Raw genomic sequence first — 7,420 nt, 5'->3', positions numbered from 1 at the left:
AATAAGTGGATTGTGACCACGGGCATTAAGGATGGCCAAATCAACAATTTTCAAGGGGTGACGCCGAAAACATTAAGATAAATGCATCCAAAGTGTCCCATTACACTTAACACACATCCCAAAATGTAGGCTAAGTAATTGTTTACAATATATTACACATAAAACATTATTCTCACAGTTATTGAAATAGCCTATTTTATCATTTGCAAGAAGCGATAGCCGATAAGTTCTAGCAAGTGTCAAAACTTCTGTTATTATTTTCCAATTCCATATTCTTGGAAATTCTTCCAATTCAATATTATTGGAAATAATCAAGACAAACTATATAATTAATGCCTCATGTGTGTTTGTGCACACGGAGGATGCTGCGAAGTGTATTTAGTCTAGAGGCTGTTTTTGAACACTTGTCCTATTAATGAATAACTATTAATTTTAGTTGATGTTTTGCCAATATCCGAAGGGTGTTTGTAACTCTGATTGGCCGGGGTTATCTGATCACAGCCTCGCTCGATGCGCTCGTGGCTTTCCCCAGGAAATGGAGATACATTGACTGGCACGCGACGTTTCCATGGTCTGTTCACCGTTGGGGCTAAACCTGTTCATTTACATTCCAGTTGGCGCCGTTGGTTATGATGGTTTAAGAAAGGATAGGCGCTATCTAAACGTTAATTGCGTTATAGGCTTATTTTGTATTTTGATGAATAATTATTCCAACTAAAGCTCTGTGGCACACGCACGCGAACACACACGCGCGCGCGCGCACACACACACACACACACACACACACACACAAACACACAAACACAAACACACAAACACACACACACAGGTGCAATGCATCTTTCAATCCTTTGACAAATCTCCCCAGAGGTTTGCCATACTGTGTATAGCTTATTGTAAGCCTTTGCCCCAGGTCTCTCTCTTCCTCTCTATACAATTATCACAGAACACATTCGTTTTTTTTTAAACACCACAACCCTCCTCTGCCTAGACAGCTATAGAAACCCAGAGAAAAAAGCCAATCATCTCTCAGTTTCCTATTATATCCAAAAAGGAGAAAGAAATAAATCTGCTGTTGTTCCTGATTTGACTTTCATAACAGTCTATTATTCTCTAACAGTCGTTTTTCTAACTGGTTTAAAGAGTAAAACGTGGTTTAAGAGTCAAATGTTCTGTGTGGAAATGACTAGCTGACTGTGGGGTTTTCAATAGTTAACCTCTAACAGAAACCAGACAAGCTTTTCAGAGCCCCTCATAGACTCTCAGCAGTAGGCTAAAGGGATTTCCTTATTAATAATCCATAAATGAAAGTAATGGTTTTCAACTCTTGAATCTGAGTTTTTTTTTTAAATCGATAGGTTTTGATGAATTGTCCTTCGGGTCTTTTGCTATGAGGGATAATTCACCAACAACATTGGCTGCTATTCTACTCCATTTGAAACTTTAATTTGACCCCTTACTGTTTGTGTTCAATATATTCTCTTCTTTTCGGACGGTAGCTGTATGTATGTTGCAGAGAGTGCTGCTAATGGTGGGCTTAGAGCTACAGTATTGTGTATTTGTGTACTATTGTTGACAAGGGGGGGGGGGGGGCGGCAGACCTTGTCTAGACATATTGACACACCTGTCTGGTGGATAATGGGACCACAGAGACACAATGCTCTGGATCAGATGTCAATCTGTTTCTGTGTGTCTGTTTTCTCAACTCTGATATGATATTTATTTATGCTACTAAGTGTCATCCAAGTATTGTTTTTTTTTTTTTATGTATTGCTACATTCTTCTGAGAAGAGAATTATGCCTTGCCTGATAGGAAATGTGTAGAACATAATTTGTTATGAGTTGGCTTTTAATGCGAATATAGATAAACTTTCCATCTCTTGTGTAGCAACGTTTTTAATGTCAGGTCGTTATGTGTGTGTGTTTGCTATGAGTCTACAATATGCCCCCCCACCCCCACCCCCTCTCAACATTATGGCGTTGTTGACCATTTCTAGGTGGACAACGATCTAGTGTCCTGAAGGCTTGTAGTCTTTATAGCTAGGTATGATGTATAATGGTCATTATGGTCTCTGATGGCAAATATCACGCCTCTTATCTGCCTCTCTGGCCATATGTCTCCAATACACCCCACATAAAAAAAATGCCATAAAAACTGTGAAAATTGTGTTTTATGGGGGAAGGTTTTAACGTGTAGCCCAGCTGATAACAGTAAATTGTCCTGCTGGATGTGTAGAATCAAATGACAAGGAAGCCTTGAGGTCTCTGCTAGGCAGCTGAAACAAGCCCCGGAGGCCAGATATGGTTTATTGTGTAGGATGCACCCCAAATGGCACCCTATTCCCTATATACTTAGTGCACTACCTTTGACCAGGGACCATAGTGCCATTTGGGATGCAGGTATAATCTCGTCCTGTTCAGTCACTATGGCCTGTAGGGTTCTGTCTGTGTCGCTTCCATTCAATTATTTAAATACCTACCTTTGAGCTCATTATTCCATAGATATTAGTATTGTTTCATATATACAGTGCATTCGGAAAGTATTCAGACCCCTTGACTTTTTCCACATTTTGTTACATTACAGCCTTATTCTAAAATTGATTAAATTGTTATTTTTCAATCTACACACAATACCCCATAATGACAAAGCAAAAACAGGTTTTTAGAAATGTTTGCAAATGTATTGCAAATAAAAAACGGAAATATCATTTACATAAGTATTCAGACCCTTTACTCAGTACTTTGTTGAAGCACCTTTGGCAGTGATTACAGACTCGAGTCTTATTGGGTATGACGGTACAAGCTTGGCACGCCTGTATTTGGGGAGTTTCTCCCATTCTTCTCTGCAGATCCTCTCAAGCTCTGTCAGGATGGATGGGGAGCGTTGCTGCATAGCTATTTTCTAGGTCTCTCCAGAGATGTTCGATTGGGTTTAAGTCCGGGCTCTGGCTGGGCCACTCAAGGACATTCAGAGACTTGTCCCGAAGCCACTCCTGCGTTTGTCTTGGCTGTGTGCTTATGGTCGTTGTCCTGTTGTAAAGTGAACCTTCGCCACATTCTGAGGGCCTGAGCACTCTGGAGCAGGTTTTCATCAAGGATCTCTCTGTACTTTGTTCCGTTCATCTTTCCCTCGATCCTGACTAGTTTCCCAGTCCCTGCTGCTGAAAAACATCCCCACAGTATGAATGCTGCCACCACCATGCTTCACCGGAGGGATGGTGCCAGGTTTCCTCCAGACGTGAAGCTTGGCATTCAGGCCAAAGAGTTCAATCTTGTTTTCATCAGACCAGGGAATGTTGTTTCTCATGGTCTGAGAGTCTTTAGGTGCCTTTTGGCAAACTCCAAGCGGGCTGTCATGTGCCTTTTACTGAGGAGTGTCTTCTTTCTGTCCACTCTAGCATTAAGGCCTGATTGGTGGAGTGCTGCAGAGGTGGTTGTCCTTCTGGAAGGGTCTCCCATCGCCACAGAGGAACTCTGGAGCTCTGTCAGAGTGACCATCGGGTTCTTGGTCACCTCCCTGACCAAGGCCCTTCTCCCCCGATTGCTCAGTTTGGCAGGGCGGCCAGCTCTGGGAAGAGTGTTGGTGGTTCCAAACTTCTTCCATTTAAGAATTATTGAGGACACTGTGTTCTTGGGGACTTTCAATGCTGCAGAAATGTTTTGGTACCCTTCCCCAGATCTGTGCCTCAACACAATCCTGACTCTCGGCTTGGTTTTTGCTCTGACATGCACTGTCAACTGTGGGACCTTACAGTGAGGGAAAAAGTATTTGATCCCCTGCTGATTTTGTATGTTTGCCCACTGACAAAGAAATGATCAGACTATAATTTTTATGGTAGGTTTATTTGAACAGTGAGAGACAGAATAACAACAAAAAAATCCAGAAAAAACACATTTTATAAATTGATTTGCATTTTAATGAGGGAAATAAGTATTTGACCCCCTCTCAATCAGAAAGATTTCTGGCTCCCAGGTATCTTTTATACAGGTAACGAGCTGAGATTAGGAGCACACTCTTAAAGGGAGTGCTCCTAATCTCAGCTTGTTACCTGTATAAAAGACACCTGTCCACAGAAGCAATCAATCAATCAGATTCCAAACTCTCCACCATGGCCAAGACCACAGAGCTCTCCAAGGATGTCAGGGACAAGATTGTAGACCTACACAAGGCTGGAATGGGCTACAAGACCATCGCCAAGCAGCTTGGTGAGAAGGTGACAACAGTTGGTGCGATTATTCGCAAATGGAAGAAACATAAAAGAACTGTCAATCTCCCTCGGCCTGGGGCTCCATGCAAGATCTCACCTCGTGGAGTTGCAATGATCATGAGAACGGTGAGGAATCAGCCCAGAACAACACGGGAGGATCTTGTCAATGATCTCAAGGCAGCTGGGACCATAGTCACCAAGAAAACAATTGGTAACACACTATGCCGTGAAGGACTGAAATCCTGCAGTGCCCGCAAGGTCCCCCTGCTCAAGAAAGCACATATACAGGCCCGTCTGAAGTTTGCCAATGAACATCTGAATGATTCAGAGGAGAACTGGGTGAAAGTGTTGTGGTCAGATGAGACCAAAATCGAGCTCTTTGGCAGCAACTCAACTCGCGTGTTTGGAGGAGGAGGAATGCTGCCTATGACCCCAAGAACACCATCCCCACCGTCAAACATGGAGGTGGAAACATTATGCTTTGGGGGTGTTTTTCTGCTAAGGGGACAGGACAACTTCACCGCATCAAAGGGACGAGGGACGGGGCCATGTACCGTCAAATCTTGGGTGAGAACCTCCTTCCCTCAGCCAGGGCATTGAAAATGGGTCCTGGATGGGTATTCCAGCATGACAATGACCCAAAACACACAGCCAAGGCAATAAAGGAGTGGCTCAAGAAGAAGCACATTAAGGTCCTGGAGTGGCCTAGCCAGTCTCCAGACCTTAATCTCATAGAAAATCTGTGGAGGGAGCTGAATGTTCGAGTTGCCAAACGTCAGCCTCGAAACCTTAATGACTTGGAGAAGATCTGCAAAGAGGAGTGGGTCATAATCCCTCCTGAGATGTGTGCAAACCTGGTGGCCAACTACAAGAAACGTCTGACCTCTGTGATTGCCAACAAGGGTTTTGCCACCAAGTACTAAGTCATGTTTTGCAGAGGGGTCAAATACTTATTTCCCTCATTAAAATGCAAATCAATTTATAACATTTTTGACATGCGTTTTTCTGGATTTTGTTGTTGTTATTCTGTCTCTCACTGTTCAAATAAACCTACCATTAAAATTATATACTGATCATGTCTTTGTCAGTGGGCAAACGTACAAAATCAGCAGGGGATCAAATACTTTTTTCCCTCACTGTATATAGGTGTGTACCTTTCCAAATCATGTCCAATCAATTGAATTTACCACAGGTGGACTCCAATCAAGTTTTAGAAACATCTCAAGGATGATCAATGGAAACAGGATGCACCTGAGCTCAATTTCAAGTCTCATAGCAAAGGGTCTGAATACTCATGTAAATAAGGTATTTCTGTTTTTTATTTGTAATACATTTTGCAAAAGTGGGATGTGTATGGAGGGTGTGGGGCAACATATGATGAACAGCAGAGGGGCTAAGTATTTTAGAGATGGGGAAAGGGCCGATAAAACGGGGGGAAATTTTATGGGACTCCACCCGGAGGGGAGAGCCATACCCTCTGCCAGAGACAATAGCGGGGAGCAGGGGTCCGCCTGTCGCTGATACCTGGAGGTGGTCTTGAGAAGAGCGGACCGGGCTCTCTTCCAGGTACAGCGACAGCGGTGGACGAACATCTGGGCAGAGGGTATGCTGACTTCTTCCTCTTGCTCAGGGAAGAGTGGGGGCTGATATCCCAAGGAACACTCGTGAGAGACCAGTGGCCGAGCAGGGAGTTGCTGGCTCCAGGTGATGGGGTTGGCGGAGACAAGGCAACGAAGAGCCGTCTTCAGGTCCTGATTGGCTTGCTCCGACTGGCCATTAGACTGGGAATAAAAACCGGAGGACAGGCTGGCCGACAACCCAATGAGGGTGCAGAACGCCTTCCAGAACCGGGACGAGAACTAAGGACCACGATCAGAGACCATGTCGACCGTAAGTCTATGGATCCGGAAGACGTGCTGCACCATGAGCTGGGCTCAGGGTAACTTGGGAAGGGGACTAAAATGGTCGGCTTTGGAAAACCTATCCACCACCGTAAGGATAGTGGTGTTGCCATCTGGCGGAGGGAGACCAGTGACGAAGTCCAGGGACATATGTGATCAGGGGCGGTGAGGAACAGGAAGTGGTTGAAGCAAGCCAGCCGGAGCTTGCAGAGGAGTCTTATTCTGTGCACACATTTACATTTTACATTTTAGTCATTTAGCAGACGCTCTTATCCAGAGCGACTTACAGTTAGTGAATACATATTTTTTTTATACTGGCCCCCCGTGGGAAATGAACCCACAACCCTGGCGTTGCAAATGCCACGCTCTATCAACTGAGCTACATCCCTGCCGGCCATTCCCTCCCCTACCCTGGACGACGCTGGGCCAATTGTGCGCCGCCCATGAGTCTCCCGGTCGCGGCCGGCTGCGACAGAGCCTGGATTCGAACCAGGATCTCTAGTGGCACAGTTAGCACTGCGATGCAGTGCCTTAGACCACTGCGCCACTCACACAGTGCAGGTGGCGACAAATGCAGAGACATCAGGAACCATGGTGATTACAGCTGTGAGTCTTTCTGGGTAAGTCTCTAAGAGCTTTCCACACCTTGATTGTGCAACATTTGCCCATTATTATTTTCAAAATTATATTCAAGCTCTGTCAAATTGGTTGTTGATCATTGCTAGACAACCATTTTCAGGTCTTGCCATAGGTTTTCAAATAGATTTAAGTCAAAACTGTAACTCGGCCACTCAGGAACATTCACTGTCTTCTTGGTAATTTGGCCTTGTTTTTTAAGGTTATTGTCCTGCTGAAGGTGAATTAATCTCCCAGTGTCCGGTGGAAAGTAGACTGAACCAGGTTTTCCTCTAGGATGTTGCCTGTGCTTAGGTCTATTCCGTTTCTTTTTTATCCGGAAAAACTCCCCAGTCCTTAATGATTACAAACCCATAACAAAAACATTGTCGGATGAAAGCCAGGGTCTAAAGGGAGCCAGGATGGCAGGTGAGTCTAGAGGAATTTGCCCATTCCAGGACCGGGGAACAGGCAGAGTCCTGGTCAAACATCCGGTTAGCCGGGCCCCCCCCTGGGGAACGCTGCGCCTTACGGACCAGGCTTTCAAATCAAATCAAATCCAAATGTTATTTTATTTGCCACATGCGCCGAAAACAACAGGTGTAGACCTTACAGTGAAATGCTTACTTACAAGCCCTTAACCAACAATGCAGTTTTAAGAAAAATACGTGTTAAGTAAGAAATAGATAAGTAAAA

The sequence above is a fragment of the Coregonus lavaretus genome (genome assembly GCF_964263955.1).
Source record: "Coregonus lavaretus genome assembly, chromosome: 33".
Taxonomy (NCBI): Eukaryota; Metazoa; Chordata; class Actinopteri; order Salmoniformes; family Salmonidae; genus Coregonus; species Coregonus lavaretus.
The sequence above is the reverse complement of the archived record's forward strand: the minus strand, read 5'-3'. Positions refer to the sequence as shown.